The 17,296-nt window shown below is 36.9% G+C and overlaps 1 pseudogene; it reads right to left on the minus strand.

The window, feature by feature from the left end:
- Window positions 1-3,510: 3,510 nt before the first annotated feature.
- LOC149189397 (exocyst complex component EXO70A1-like) lies at window positions 3,511-4,769 on the minus strand (annotated as a pseudogene).
- Window positions 4,770-17,296: the final 12,527 nt, after the last annotated feature.

Here is a 17,296-nt window from a genome sequence, read left to right on the forward strand (position 1 = left end):
TTTACTTTAATTTCTTTTTTTGGCACAATTTCTTTATAAAACGTACATATACCTATAAAAACATTCTTAGATGAGAATTTTTTAAGCAATTTTAATTTCAATTTAAACTAATATAATATAAAAAGGAATTATTAATTTACACAAAATTCTACCTTTACTTCATATTAATTTGTTGTCCTTTGAAATCCATTACTCTTCTTAAAGTCGCGGATCGGAAAAGTAGAGTGACTCCATAGCATAGCCGAATATATATATATATATGATAAATTAAAATTCTTCGCCCCCAATAAAGCCCTGCAAAATTCAAAGTCGTTTTGAAAAATATATTCGTCACATGAACGGAAAGAAACAATCCCAAGAACCGTTATACAGAGTTTCGAGTCCATAGAATATTTGACCCTCACATGGCGACTCACCATATTTCTCAGCGTATTTTCACACTCCTCTTGTTTTAAGGATAACCTTTTAGAACTCGCAACGTGATTTATAAGAGATATGAGTACCATTCGCTGGCCATAAATGTCGACACCCAAAGCTATAAATCAAGTTATATATTCTCTCTCAAAACGAGAGCGAATTTTATTTTCTATGCTATAAACTCATAAATGCGCCTAAGCAGTATATGCCTACCGCTGGATAATGTACATGTTTCGATCCAACTGTGGGAATATACTGCCCAGACGCATTTATGAGCCTATAGCATAGAAAATAAGGCTCGCCATTTGAGAGGGCGAGTCTTATTTGTTATGCTATAGACTCATAAATGCGCTTGGGTAGTAAATGCCCACCGCTGGATAATGTACTTGTTTCGATCCAACGGTGGGCATATACTGCCCAGACATATTTATGAGTCTATGGCATAGCAAATAAGGCTCACCATTTGAGAGGGAGAGCTTTATTTGCTATGCTATAGACTCATAAATGCCTCTGGGCAGTATATGCTCACCGCTGGATAATGTACTTGTTTCGATCGAACGGTGGGCATATACTTCCCGTATGCATTTGGAATGTCAAACATGGAATATTATATATATTTCATGAAAGGGACAAAAAGAACGAAAAAAAACATTTAGTTTCTTGCTTGATATGGCACTGCTGGCATGTTGAATTGCACAAACATAGGATTTTAAGCATATTATTTAAAATATTTTTAATAGTAGTTATACATTAAAAGGCTAAGATTTATGTTAAAATTATTTATGTATTTTTTAATTAAATTTATTAATTTAAAAAGCTATTTTTATGAATATAAGTTATGGTTGATATTTGATATTAATAAGTCATAATATTCATATTATTGTAACAAATTCTATTTTACATGTTAAAAAATTTAATAGTTAAAAAATTTATTGCAAATTGATATATACATTTTTTATAATTACTAATAATAATAATTTAAAATAAAATATAATTTTGTGATTCTTTTTCACTATTTTAAATTATTATGAGATATTGTTATGATGTTTATAGGCATGTTTCAACTGCACTAGTTAGTAAGTAAAGGTTTGCAAAGAAACTTGTGAAAATTTATAACACTTTTGATCCAAAAAAAATTAATTAAACATGTATAAATACATCGAACAAATCTGAAATTGCATATAAAAGTTGCTGCCATGTCTGGAACGAATGTTGTTTCGTCCACTCCTAAGGAAATTCAAGATGAGATATATTTTGCATGGACATGAGAACCAATAAACCAACAAGCAGTGTTGAAAACCACTGTAGAATAAATATGCAAGACTCAATCCTCAAAAAGGTCTCTGATAGTCTCTAGGTTCCCTACTTTTTATGTTTTGAAAATGATGTTTCCCTTCAAATGATACAATAGATATAGAATAGATCAGTCCATATGGTGAAATATTCCAAGCCATTCTTTGGCAAATGAACGGTAATATGAATGCCATTGGCTTTGAAAAAATCATTATTTTGCCTACAACAAAAAGCTACAACCTCTGTCCTGTAGTCAGCTTGTCTAAAGTACAAGCGAGGAGTCGAGTATTTAGTATGCAAAACACACTGACAATCAGAAACATGTTAAACTCTTTCAAGTATTTGGGTTTCAGTACTATAATAAAACTTCCAATCAAAACAAGAGGTGCAGAGCAAAAAACAAATAGAAACAAGTAATTTGAGCAAATACATGCAAGCTGACTCATGCACTTAGTTTCTGTTGAAAATGCAACAAGATGATGGAGCTTAGTGAAAAGAAGTCGCCTTCATTAAGTGGGCCCGTAGGCTATTTTTAGCGCAAAGTCTATTTTTAGACATATGGATCATGGTCTATGAGTTGTAGGATGCTATTTGTGGATGATTGGTCATGTTGGTAAAAATAGATGGACTTCTATTTTTAGACATATGGGCGGAGTCTATTTTTAGACTACCAGTCTAAAAATAGAACAGTCGAATATTATTAGCTCTTAATAATATTTGGACTATAAACATTATCTTATCCTCTTGCAGCACTTCAGTTCGAGCTACGGATGTGGCACATGCAACTGCCAGAAGGAAATATGCTTTTCTTATGGGTTAGTTGAGCTATTGCATGATGGACTTCAGTTAGAACTCAAGTGATTGAGTTTGGTGGAGTTGATTGAGGAGTTGATGGAGTTGTGTTCAGTTTGACTTAGTTGAACTAGTTGTATTTAGTCTAACTGCAAATACACTAGTGATGAGTGATGTGAATTAATTATTAATTAATTCACTAATTATTAACTCATAAAGCAACTAAAGAATACATCAGTTAACTCAGTGCATGGACAGTTCAGTGGAGACAGGTGTTAGAGGTGGAGACTACTATCAGTTGTGACTATAGCTGTGCATGAGATTTTCACAATCAATGATTGATATTGCCAATGAGGATTGCGCAGTACAAGCCAAGGGAAAACGAGCTTGGATCATTCCTATTCTCACTTTGGATTGCGCAATAGAGGCAGGCAAACAACGGAGGAGATTTGAACCTGTGACTTGATTCAGATCTTAGCTAGTTTGTGTGTAGCAGGTGGAGATAGTACTGAGTACTTGTGAGGAGTATTGTACTATGTATTGTGACATGTTCTCTATCATTATAATATACAGATAGTTGGGGGTTTTCAGCTGTATGCTTTCCCCAGTACATACTTTGTTGATATGTGTGATTGATGTTTCAATGTGCGCATGCGATTGTTTCTTTAATTTTGCAAATTGATGATCAACGTAGAGGAGGTTATGTATTATGCATGCATTCCGCAGATAATGTATAATCAAGATAATCTCTGTGAATAAGTGTTATATTATTCAAAATTTCTACAGTTTCCTTGGTAATATAGGCTCACTGAAAATAGACATTAGGAAGAATCGTTATGTATAATCTCACATGACAATTAGTCACAATCATCAATCTTTCATAGGATTGAAAAGAATGTTCAAACTTAGATTTACATATAGCAGGGGCCAACAGATCTTGATACTTACAACCAAGCTTTGTCTAATTTGAAGGGTTTTAATGTGATGCTTGTAATTGAAAGATATCTTTCACTTACGATGATATTTAATTCCATAATAGGATTCCCCTTCCTTCTCAGATGTCCTTGAACTTATCTCAGATCTCCTTGAACTTAGGATTATTAATTGTTGTGAAACAAATCGATGAGATGTGTTTTCAGGTCTTCAGGAGTGTACTTAATATACATTTCAGAGTGATTCCCACTCGTCAAATACTTTATGAGTCTTCCCAAGAAGGAATGATAAGTTGATATCATCTTCTCTGGAATTGAAATCCTAAACTCCTCCTCGAGCTACAAATCTAGGACCATCCAACTAGAATGTCTCCTAAGCACCTCTTCAATTGCAAAACTGGAACCCTTGAATCTATTCTCCAGGGAGTGTTGTGACATGCCACTGGAAAAATCCCCCCTTCCATTAATTTCTTCATCCCTAAAGCAATTGAGGGCAGGCTGCTCTCTGGTAATTTTCCACATATTGCCTCATATTTCCATGACTCTTCCTCAACCAACCATAATCGCGCAACGCTAAGAGCTTCAAACCCCTCATCGTTTTGACAATGTAATGAAGATTGTTCGTGAGAAACAAATATGACAAGGAAAAATCCTAGTAGAGGTTAGATTTCACATGTAACTTACATTGTAGACTTGTAATAATAAATTATAGTCTCAATGAGAGAGCAGAGGCTGGGCTCCCTAGTTCATCATCATGCCCATCCAATTCCCCAAGCAAGTCCATGAAATTGTTAGGTAGGCCCTTGGAGATGTTAGTGGGATCATTGGTTGTTATGTTGATGAGAGTCTCCTTGTAATTAGACAGAAAAATAGATAATTCATAACATACCTTATAAGTCGATGAATCGTTCCTCCCGGTACTGGGGTGTTTGAATTCTCTACCTAGATTGCATTCTCAAATTCCCTCAAAATCCCTCGTGCCCAATTCTCGAGATGAACGATGATGACAAACGCTTGCTTCCTCATGCTCGTACATGATTTGTGGCAATAAACAGTGTTGATGTTGGACATTAGCTTCCATAGAGTCTCGTACATGTCGAGCACCCTGAAGAGCGTTTCACTCGATTTTTTTCTCATCGACACATATTCACCAAACACTAGAAGATTCGTCATTGGTCCCTTGACGACCTCAGAAAAATAGAAAATTTTGACATTGTTAAGCCCTGCAAATATCTCGTCGCAGTGTTGTTTCTCACTGGGGAAGAGGACCCTTACCGCAATTCTCACAATGCGTATCCACTTCCTGATGTTGATGTCGAGAATGCCCCACTCCATCTTCTGCACATCGCTTGTACTGATTCGCTTAGTCCTTATTTTTTTGAGACACCCTCCGATTAGAGGCCTTCTAGTGAGCTCGCATATTCGTACGTAATCATCCAATACACGTTGGAAACCACGTGCTTCACTATGCTATGAAGTTGCAACACAACTTTTACCGACATCAAGTCGATTTCACAAATCTTGTCGGTGTTAGAATTACAACCCCATTGTTGCTTTCATCTTCATTTATCAAACCATCATCCAATGAACCCTGTCTTTAGTTGTCGTCGTGAGGCACCATGGTCAACTTGACGTTAGCCGATAGAATTTGATGAAACTCCTTCTCAAGGTAGGCCATCAATATTTCCATGAGGCACTGTGCACTCACCAACTTGTCTGATCTACTTTGAGTGGCATCCAAAATTTCCATGAGACCACATATGCCATCCACAACATTGAGATACTTGTTGCTTTATTTTGGGTTGTTCTTGAATAGTAAGGGGTTCAATGAGTTCGATCCCTAGTATGAGATTATTCAGTCGGCCAAAGACAAATTGGCCTTCAAATTGGCTGATTTCCCCTAAGGATTGTTGGGATTTTGATTACTCGTGGCAGAAAGGTAGTTGTAAAAGGTGAGGATTGTGAGCATGTCTCTTGTCATGTTCTCATAGGTGCCAAGATATTTGTTGATATGATGGGCAATGGCCACTACTCTGGCTTCTCCTCCTCTGGCTGCTTCTTGTATCTGCATGGACATGTGTATGTAATGATTATATAATGTTAAGAGATTGCCCAAATTCTTCAGAATTCGTGAGTACAAAAAATCTTACAACTCATAAAATATGAATAATCCTTACGGTTTTAAGAGAGAAATCTTGTGTATGAACAACAAAATGATTAATGAGAATTGAAGTTCAATACGCCAAAGCATCATGAATGAAACATGAGAGAATGAAGATGTCAGAATGAGTGGAAATGTGAGTGGTGTGTTGTTAGACACCTAATCCTCAGGTTATGATTTGGGTTATGGTGTGTTATGATAATTAGTTATTAGAGTCCAAGAAGCCTAGGAAATTGAATCAACGGTTTACTTATTGTATTTATATGTACACTATGTACATCATTCTAATTATCGTTAATATACAATTGAATTCATTTTCCAAATTGTGATTCTAACACTGGTATCAGAGCATTTGTTAGAGGAATATGAAAGTAGAGGTTAATATGATCTATTGAATAGAATGAGCCACTAGTTTTGTGGCCTTTGTCAATTAAACCACTAGTTTTGTGGCCTTCTTGAGCAATTTTCCTTTCTCATAATTTGGTCTGGAAACCATCTTCGTACCATTAGATGGTGGTGGCAGTGTAAAGAAATGAAATTGAAGTGGCACATGAGTACTATGTTAATCAATTAGCATTGTTTCTATTCTTTGTATATGCCTAGAGGAGACACCACATAGCGAGAGAGGGAGAAGAGGCTATAGAGCTCCATTTGTGGAGAAAAAAAGAGGACAATGGTGCTTAGTATGTAGCCATGGATTATGGTTTTTTGAACAATGTAATAGCCCCGGGTTAAGAGTTCATGTAATAAGGTTAATAAAGGAAAAATAAGACCAAGGTCATGGGACACGTATTCCAAGGTAAATGTTGGGAAAAAATCCTAGTGGGTGTTCATTTTGGTCTACTATGGCTAAGGAAATTGGAAAAGGAATTGGAAAAGGATTTGAAAAGGTAAAGAGGAATTTATTGGCATTTTATTTATGGAAATAAAGGAAAATAGGAGAAAAGGAAGGTGAAAGGTCACAAATTTAAATGAGAGAGAATGAAGAAAAAATGAAGGAAAACGAAGAAAAATGAGGCCTCAGTGATAAAAAGGCTTTTGGGGATCAGTTCACAAACTTTTGTCAGTTCAGTTTTGGAGCTCTCTCTATGCTCTCATACACTTAGAGCATTCTTGGAGCACTCTAGAATCGGAGAAAGCAAAGGAAAGCAAAGATTAAGCAAGGAAGAGCTGGATCAAGCGGCTATAGTGGGAATACTTGCAGGTAACAAGTTGCATGTGTGATTTCCTAGTTGGTTCATGGATGCATGGTACACACATGTGTATATTTGGTTCTCTTGATGTCATTGGCATGTTATTTTCTAGGTGTGACAATGGTTCCATCCTTTCCTTGCCATTTCCGGATAGTCATGGTGTGATGGGGTTATTTTACTTAGTTGAGTTGGATTGTTGGACGGTTTCAAAAATGAGTGGGGTGGTCTCAAGTAAATTCCCAAAGGCTTAGGAATCCCTTGACTAGTAAATGGTGGGATACAAGGTAAATCCTGAGGGTGAAGACGGGAAAATTCCTCACGGTTTAGGTGGAGAGATCCGGAGGCATCCATGCTTATTTAGGGCCTAGTGATCCCTTGACCGGTATATGGTGGGATTGCGGTAAATCCTAGTAGTGTATGTTTATTGTTTGGGCCTAGGAATCCCTTGACTAGTATATGGTAGGATACACGGTAAATCCTGGTTGTATAGATGAGGGTTTCAAGCCTAGGAATCCCTTGACCAATAATGGTAGGATACACAGTAAAGCCTAAGGAAGCTCTGGTTGGTTTTGTTGTGAGTCCCAAATTCATGCTTGGAATATGGCACAGGGCTAATTGGCTGAAAGAAAGATTTGGTTCAACCCAATCTATGGTCGGGTGGTACATGGAAGTCCCTGACTTGGTTGGATTTTGCATATGAATAATAAGGATCCTTCCTCTTGAGTTTTATGAGAAAATGTGCTTGGTTATTATGTGATTTTAATGGTTGTTCTATCATTGTTAATCAATTGGTTATATGCATGGTTTTATGACAAATTTCAATTATGGCTCTCATCATGTTTTGATTAGTAAATAAATGGTTAATGAATGTATGACCCAATAGATGATAATGCATGTATTGTGAGAGGGCATTAGACATTATTGACGATCTTCAGATAAGTATGAGCTCCCTATGTTCAGATATGTGATTATGACCTGTAGGTTACATGTTCATGATGTGTTTAACAAAATGCATGTCATGGTTAGGCCTGGTTAGGTCGTGCTCTTGTCTAAGTTTTATATGGAAGGCTTTGTCCCTATGTCATTTATCATTTCTGAGAGTTTCACTAAGTTCTGGGCAGTGGTCTGGAGACTAGCCCTAAAAATGTGCCTAAGCTCTCACGGTCACAGGCATAGAACTAAGTGAAAAAGACTACAGTCGCTCCCTTACAGGCTTGTGCATGTGAATGGAGGGTTACAATCAAACTATAGAAATGTTGTACCAACATATGGGAGTCTAGGGCACTAAAAAAGCAAGTTTAATCAGGTTTTGGGCACCTGGAAGGGTGGTTTATCCCTTGGGGGTCTTGTAGCACCTAAGGGAGGTAAGTAAGGTTTTGGTTTTGTCTATTCCACTTCCTTAAGGTGATCTAGGAGGTTGAATCATATCATAGTAACCCTTCATCAAATGTTTACCCTAGTAGGTCGGTTAACTTGGGTAAATATAGGAGGAGGGTGTTACAGAGTGGTATCAAAGCATGGTTCAACCCTTGGTCTGAATGGGCGGAATGTGGTTGTCATGCATGCATGTAGGTTGTATATGTGCTTGTTATGTATGCATGGTGATGGTCATTGTTGAATTTGTGTTGTCATGTAGAAGTTGATGATGTTGTTGTGTCATGTACAATTTGATGAATGCATCTTGGTTGTATATGCATTTGTTATGGATGTCAGCGTCTATATTTTGTCATGGTTACGCATGCATGGTAGGTTAGGCATGCATCGTGGTGATCATTATGTAGTTTGTGTCATCATGATGTGTTGGTATGTTATGATATTGATATGTTGGTTGAGATAGAGTAGGAGAAGAAGATTATTAGAGTGAGGTTGCAACACTGGACCTCAGGGTAAGAGAATATCATCGTATAGGTATTATACGTTTGGAATGCAAGCATGATGGTTAATGGTTGTTATATGCGTGTCTGTCATTCTATTGTTGGTGTGGTTACATGCATGATAAATGTTAGTTGTTCAGTGTGGTCATATGCACGTGTCAGATAGTCATGAATGGTAGTAACTTGTTGTTGTATACATTGTAGTCACACACATGATTTTTATGGTCGTTGCATTTAAGATCTTAATGTTATGTGTATCGTGCTAATCTAGATTGGCATATGCAGATAGTTAGGGTTATGAAATTCAAGTATGAGTCGATATATTTGTGAGATTGTGTCGTACTAATCTGGTCTGACTTGTGCATATGTGATAGCCTCCCCTGAGAAACAGTGAGGTATGAGTTTGGTTATGTCATCTATTTGGTTTATCTAACATGATATGTTTACAGATTGTTTGAAAGTTTTATTAATTTCATTATATGAGTATGTGTCTATAAGGTTTCATGAAGAAATGATCTTGTTTCAAGATGGTTGTACTAACACAGTATGTGCTGAGACAATTGACATGTATTTGAGTGCAAGTGGGTGATAGTTGTAGTATTATGACTTATGACAATGGGTAATTATGGCATGACTGTTAGTCTTGGAAAAGGTTGATTTAAAATTAATAGACATGATGTCTTGATCTTTGGAACATGTGGCTGACATGTGTGAACAGTTACAAGGCAACATGCCTAGTATTAGCATGAAAAGGTAATAGTTGATTTGTCTATATAGCTAATAGTTGGGTGATGTGATAACAACTAATAAAACTCAATTACAACAAGGTAAAAGTTGAAAGAAAGGAATTGGGTGAGAATTCCTTTGGCTATGTTTGGAAACCTCAACTCCAAAGGAATGAGTGCTTTGCATGAATACAAGAAGTTTTCTTAAACTTGATTTTATCTCACATTATGTGGATATGTGTTATATTCATGAACATGTATTTCACAGGTATAACAACTGGTTTCTAGTTATGGATGGATTCATCGAGGAATTGGAGTCCCTCGAGAGATGATATATGTACGAGTTCAGTTACAGGTCAACATATTGGGTACAACGAGGTAAGGTAACTGGTATATTGTATGTTTATTTATGCACTTACAATTATGTGTTTATGGAAGTATGATGTAGGGAATTGTACGACAAAAATATTTCCATTAAATCTTGAAGAAGGCTTACATTGAATTTTCCCTTGGAAGAATTGGGATCCCATGGGGATTGAGGCATGGTGCTTGTTGTTGTTTTTGTGCTTTCGATGCTTTGTGATTTGTTTGCGCTTGATTTTTAGTTTTGTTTATGTTTGGTGCATGGCCATGCCACTTTGTTTGTGGTGTCATATTGCTATTGGTTTTTCATGGTTTCTTATTGTTCTTGCCTTTTATGTTTTGAGGGTCTTGGGAATTGGTTGGGAAAAATGAAAGTTAATGGATCTTGGGAAGAGATGAATGAAACCCAATAGGTAATGTAAGACTCGGATGAAGCTTGATGCATGAGTAAAGGGCAGTTGAAGGTAAAAGTATGATAGTTGATTGAGTTGATTGGGTCCATTGGTGTCAATGGACGATGGCAGGATAGTCATGAGAAAGGTAACAAGAAAGGTAAAGTAAATAGATTTGAGGTGTCAGATGCCTTGGCTATCTTGGGAACTGTTGTTCTTAATGTTATGCATGTTGTGCACGAATAAAGGGAGTTATATTAATATAGACCTTATGATATCTGGTAATTATGTTATGATCATGATTATGCTGATGTCCATATCTCTATACATGTATGTATGTATGTCTTCGACTTACAGGTTGTCAGTCACCATGATTGTTTCATGCTAATGTTTATATACATGTATGTATGTATGTCATTGTTCTACAAGGTTGTTAGGGATCATGATTGTTTTATGCTAATGTTTATATGTATATAGATGTCTGTATGTATGTCGTTGTCTGACAGGGTCATCAGGGATCATGCTTGTGGAGGAATGATTTCTTATGCAGGTGAATGACATGAAGAGGTTCCTGGTATTACGAGGAATCAAGTGGAAGAGTAGCCCTGACAAGATTTATGAGGTTAGTAGCATGTGGATATGAATTGATATTATGTGATTATACTATGCTTGTATTTATGTTATGGACACGTAACGCTGAGGGATACATCAGCGGGATGAAAATAGTGTGATCTGCGGCATGTTGGAACAAGCATGATTAATGGAAAGCCACTAGAAGCAAGGTTGCTTGGTAGAGTCATTGTGTGGTCTCAGGATGTGCAGTAATACTGTTGTGTATATGTCATACATGTTGTACCTGTGGTGTTGTGTACATGTGGTACGATGTGCATGTTGTATAATGATGCTATGTACATATGGTGTTGTGTGCATGTTGTATAACAGTGCTATGTACATATGGTTTTGTGTATGTGTTGTATATGCGGTGCTATGTACATATGGTGTTATGTGCGTGTCGTATATGTGGTGCTATGTACATATGGTGTTGTGTACATGTTGTATATGTTGTGTTGTGTACATGTTGGATATGCGGTGTTGTGTACATATGGTGTTGTGGGCATGTTGGATATGTGGTGTTGTGTACATATGGTGTTCTGCACATGTTGTATATGAGGTGTTGTGTACATATGGTGCTATGTACATGTTGCATATGCAGTGTTGTGTACATATCGTGTTATGTACATGTTGTATATGCAGTGTTGTGTGCATGTTGTACATGTGGTGTTGTGTACATGTGGTGTTATGTACATGTTGTACATGGAATGTTGTGTGTAGGTGGTGTTGTGTACATGTTGTGCATGTGGTGTTTTGTACTTGTGGTACTGTGTACATGTCGTTCATGTGGTGTTGTGTACACGTTGTGCAGGTGATGTTTTGTACATGTGGTGTTGTGTACATGTTGTGCAGATGGTGTTATGTAGAGGTGGTACTGTGTACATGTTGTACATGTGGTATTGTGTGCATGTCGTACATGTTGTGTTTGTCAAATGTGGTACTGTGTTATGTGCGTTTTGTAATCGTTCTATCGTTACATGTGTATTCATTGTGTTGTACTATGTGCACATATATGTGTTGTGTTGTACGCCAGGTGTAGGTGTATGTGTTGTGTTGTACGCTGGGTGTAGGTGTATGTGTTGTGTTTTACACCGGGTGTAGGTGTATGTGTTGTATATCGGGTGTAGGTGCATGTATTGTGTGGTGTTGTATTTTTTGTTTGGGTGTATGTGTTGTGGTGCACACTATATGTAGTGTACGTGATTGAAGAGAAGTGAAGGCACTGGGTACTTGCGAGGTGTGGTAACTGATCCAGTGTGTGTACGGAAATAATAAAGGTAGAAGCAAGGACTGATTAAAGGATAAGTATCAATATTTTATTTTAGTTTTATTATGCATATGATCTATGACTCTGATTTATGATGGTTACATGTGATTTATGATTATGATTTATGATGGTTGTGTTTTGAGCTAACCAGATGTGATATGTTTATACATGATGATTTGATCAAAGAGCTAGTTTGACTTGTTGTGACAGGAAGTAAACAGGATTGTAGGTGTACCTTATTGAAATCCACCAATGAGGTATGATTTGAGTTTATTTTAATTCGTTTTGAATGTAATGGAAATTATGGGCTTGGTACAGGAAAGGATGAAAATTCCTAGTTGGGTGGTTGTAACAGATTGCAAGAATTAGCAGCAACATCAAAAAGGAATTCGAACATGCAACAATATGTTGGTAAAGAACTTCAGGAGTAGGACCATTGTGGGACAATGGTACCCAATAGTTTCCATTTATTTCCATGAGAATGATATGACCAATATGATGGTTTTGAAGTAGGGAAATGCCTTGGTTTTTAGAAATTCTGATGCAAGGAAACCTTTCCAGGGGATGGATCACCCGGGAAAGAGGATGTCGAGGAACTTGGGAGGTGAGTCACTGCATAGAATGGGGTTACCAAATTTCCCGAGGGACTGTGTAGAAGAGAAGAGAAGGCCAAGGGATGGATTTTTTTTTGTCATTATAATTTCTAGATGGAACCATATGCACATTGGGAGTGTACCCAGGAACAATGAGCCAGTAATTGTTCACTGAGAGAACAAGTAGCGCAAGGATCATACTGCTAGATATTGGATGTGGATGTTGACTTTGGCAGTGGATTCTAGACTTCCTAGGAAGGAGGTGAATCTTGGTATTACTTTGAGGGTGGAGGTGTGAGCCTCTGGATTCCCTTGTTACTGATGCAGACTATGTATCCTTCAACTTTTTTCCAGTGGAGGCAAAGGAGTGTTGGTATATGTACATATTTATGTATGGTTTTATTGTAAATACCATAATGAGATGTGTTATAAAGCTCCAGTAAATGGTATGATTGTCATGTTTTTAGCAGTTTGTTTATTGTAAATACTACATCGAGCTAAGTTATAAATCTCCATGGGAAGTATGTTTTTCTTTCAGCAGTTTTGCTAGTTGTAGGTGTCATTGAACACCAAGGACGGTTTCCCCTTAAGGGGGAGGGGTCTGTAACAATCCTGGGTTAAAATTTCATGTAATAAAGTTAATAAAGGAAAAATAAGACCAAGGTAATGGGACATGTATTCCAAGATGAATGTTGGCCAAAACATCATAGTGGGTGTTCATTTTGGATTATTATGACTAAATAAATTGGCAAAGGCATTGGGAAATGCTTTGAAAAGGCAAAGAGACATTTATTGTCATTTTACTTATGGAAATAAAGGAAGACATGAGAAAAGGAAGGTGAAAGGTCACAAATTTGCATGAGAGCGAAATGAAGAAAAAAAGAAGGAAAATGAATAAAATAAAGGCCTTAATGATAAAAAAGGCTTCTAAGGATCAGTTCATAGACTTTTGTCAGCTCAGTTTTGGAGCTCTCTTTATTATCTCTATTCTCTCATACTCTCATACACTTAAAGAATTCTTGGAGCACTCTAGCATCGGAGAAAGGAAAATAAAGAAAAGGAAAGAAAAGATAGAGCAAGGAAGAGTTGGATCAAGTGGTTACAGTGGGGATACTTGCAGGTAATAGGTTGCATGTGTGATTTCCTAGTTGGTTCATGGATGCATGGTACATGCATGTGTGTATTTGGTTCTCTTGTTGTCATTGGCATGGGTTTTTCCAGGTGTGACAATGGTTTCATCCTTGCCTTGTCATTTCCAGATAGCCATGGTGTGATGGGGTTCTTTTACTTGGTTGAGCTGGATTGCCGAATGGTTTCAAAACTGAGTGGGGTAGTCTTAGGAAAATTCCCAAAGGCCTAGGAATCCTTTGAACGGTAAATGGTGAGATACGTGGTAAATATTAAGGGTGGATATGAGAAAATCCTCATGGTTTAGGTGGATATATCCAGAGGCATTCATGCTTGTTTAGGACCTAGTGTATGGTGGGATTGCGGTAAAGCCTAGTAGTGTATGTTTAAAGTTTGGGCCTAGGAATCCCTTGACCAGTATATGGCAGGATACACTGTAAAGCCTGGTTTTATAGATGAGGTTTTCGAGCCTAGGAATCCCTTGAATGGTAATGGTGGGATACACAGTAAAGCCTAAGGAAGCCTTGGTTATTTTTGTTGTGAGTCCCACATTCATGCTTGGAATCTGACATGGGGGTGATTGGATGAAAAAAATATTTGGTTCAGCCTAATCTATGCCCGGGTGGTATGTGGAAGTCCATAACTTGGTTCTCTTTTTAATATGAATAATAAGAATCCTTCCTCTTGAGTTTTATGAAAAATTGTGCTTGGTTATAATGTGGTTTTAATGGTTGTTCTATCATTTTTAATCTATTGGTTATATGTTGGTTATAAGCATGGTTGTATGACATATTTCAGTTATGGCTCTCATCATATTTTGATTAGTAAATAAATGGTTAATGAATGTATGAGCTAATAGATGATAATGCAACTATTTTGAGAGAGAAACAAACATTCTTGATGATATTCATATAAGTATGAGCTCCCTATGTTCAGATATGTGATTATGACTTGTAGGTTACATGTTCATGATGTGTTTGATGGAATGTTTGTCATAGTTAGGCCTGGTTAGGTCAAGTTCTTGTCTAAGTTTTGTATTGAAGGCTTTGTCCCTATGTCATTTATCATCTCTGAGAGTTTCATTAAGTGCTAGGCAGTGGTCTAGAGACTAACCCTAAAAACGTGCCTCAGATCTCACAGTCACAAGCATAGAACTAAGTGAAAAAAACTACAATCACTCCCTTGTAGGATTGTGCATGCGACTGGAGGGTTACAGTGTAATTTTAGTAGTGTTGTGCCAGCTTCCAGGAGTCCAAGGCACTATAAAAATCAAGTTAACTCAGGGTTTGGGCACTTGGAAGGGTGGTTTAGCTCTTTGGGGTCTTGTAGCACCTGAGGGAGGTTAGTAAGGTTTTTCTTTTGTTGATTCCACTTCCTTAAGGTGATCTAGGAGGTTGAATCATATGCTAGTTAATCTTCCTCACATGTTTACCATGGTAGGCTGGTTAACTTGGGTAAATGTGGGAGGAGGGTGTTACAAATGAGGCCAATCTGATGTTGCAAACATATTATTTTTGAAGAACATGAAGCGTTAATTAAAGCTCCTGGCTCTTGCCTTTGTCAACAACGATTCCTACAATTTAAATATTTTGTCAGTTTACATGTGTGGGTCCAAGAATATGTGGAATTGGCTACTCAATGCAAGAAATATGTTCACATCACATTTCAGGTTTGTAAAACAGGTTTTGTTTTCTCATAAATTTTATAATTTGTGGCTAACCTCCACAACAAAGGTGGTTTTTTGGTGATTGTAAAATTGGGAAGAGTTCTTAGAATAATGCATAGTACAACAAAAGAATTTTTAAGGTGTTATTGGAGAACCGACCCTACTTATTCATCAACAAAATGCCACAATGGCTACTGTGGTCTCATGTGGGAGTTGGAATTTTTGTTGGCTGGAACTCGTGAGCATGCAAGTCGTCACACTAAGCACGCCTCTGCTAGCCTACCCCTGGAGATCAGTAGAAACCAGTTCACATTCAACCCCTTCAACATTACCTTTGAGGCGTTTCTAACTAGTATGAGGTAGAAGTAACAATTTCTATGAATGATGAATTGTATTCTTCATTCCTTTTCACATTGTTCTTTTGCTATTCGACTCATTTAAAGTTAATAAAATTGTCAAGTTCTTGCAAATTAATACGATTATTTTTCGTGAGATTTCCTCGATTATTTTTCCTTGTTTGAGAGAATAAATGACTGGACTATTGGATTATGGTTATAAATAGCGGGATTTCAGTTGTAGTACCATGCTCCATTGTCCCAGAATTGCATTCAAAATTTTGGATTGAAGTCAGTGTCACCTTGTCTCTAAAGGAGCCCTTGCAGAAAACATACCGCAGTAGAAGTTGACACCAAAACATCTGAGAACCAAGTTAACTTCAACTCAACTTATTTATGAGGATGATTTCGACTTCCACTTACTGATTTCCTGTGACATGTAATCAATGTTATGCTCTCTACAAAGCACCGATAAATAGTTGTGGATAGTAAAGTGAACAGTTGGAGGGATTGAACCTTCCAACTTGTGTTTGATCTTGTATTTTCTTGTTTACATGGTGGGCTTTTTTGTCCACCTCTTCAGACATCAAATCCCATGACGAGAGTCTTGTTTAAAACAATGATAGTTGAAAGACTATCATTGACCAGATAACTACTCAAACATACTTTTTCAGAACGAAGTTGTGGAAACCTGCCTGGACGATACCCAAAAGCCTGGTCGTGATAGTAAATTAGACTTCTCTGAGGTGTTGTGCCATTCAAAGGTTCGGGTTGGTCGCAAAATTGTGTTGGTGATTAAAGTCTCGCTAAATGGATTATACATAATGTAGTGAATAACAATTGACCTTAACATAAATATAATACCATAGGTATCTGAAAAATCAAGTTTGTTATGATGATTTCTTCATTGTTTTGTTCTCAATATACTATTCATTCTGCAGTTGCAACAATATAGTATTGGGAGCTATGAGCGGTCTGCATTTATTCACTTTTACTTATTGAATTACAATGTAAACGGGTGCATTTTCGATGATATTTGACACCGTTAATTTTATGAGTTTGATTTATTATAAATGGCTAGAATTAGTAATTTATTAGAGTCACTGAACACTCTAATACCATCTATTGTTCATGACACATTCCAACTCTTTAACATTCGAACATGTTTACAAAATGCTCGAAACAAAATTGATTTTTTGGAACTTGAGTAAAAGTTACAACGAGAAGAACTTCAGCAGAAGCATTGTGATTCAGAACTAGTTTTTGTTCGGAACAACTCCTTGTTTGAGTCTGACTCCCATCAACAATTAGATATTGATCAAAATAATGGAGAAACTTTAGGAGCAAATTTGCACAAAGATGTGAAAATTCAACCTGCACTTCCCAAAACCTTCATTAAACCTTGGGAAGAAATTGTGCACAACAAAAATAGAACTGGTGTGGGTTATAATAAGGATGTTTCTTTTGATGTTTCTGGTTTTTCAAACCCTATATAGTTTCAACATAGTTACCGATCAAAAGAGAAAATGACCTAGTACCCGTTTTTTTGAGGT

This window comes from Pinus tabuliformis, chromosome 3_1 (genome assembly GCF_031772625.1).
Source record: "Pinus tabuliformis cultivar Carrire ecotype Pingquan chromosome 3_1, CPIR1, whole genome shotgun sequence".
Taxonomy (NCBI): Eukaryota; Viridiplantae; Streptophyta; class Pinopsida; order Pinales; family Pinaceae; genus Pinus; species Pinus tabuliformis.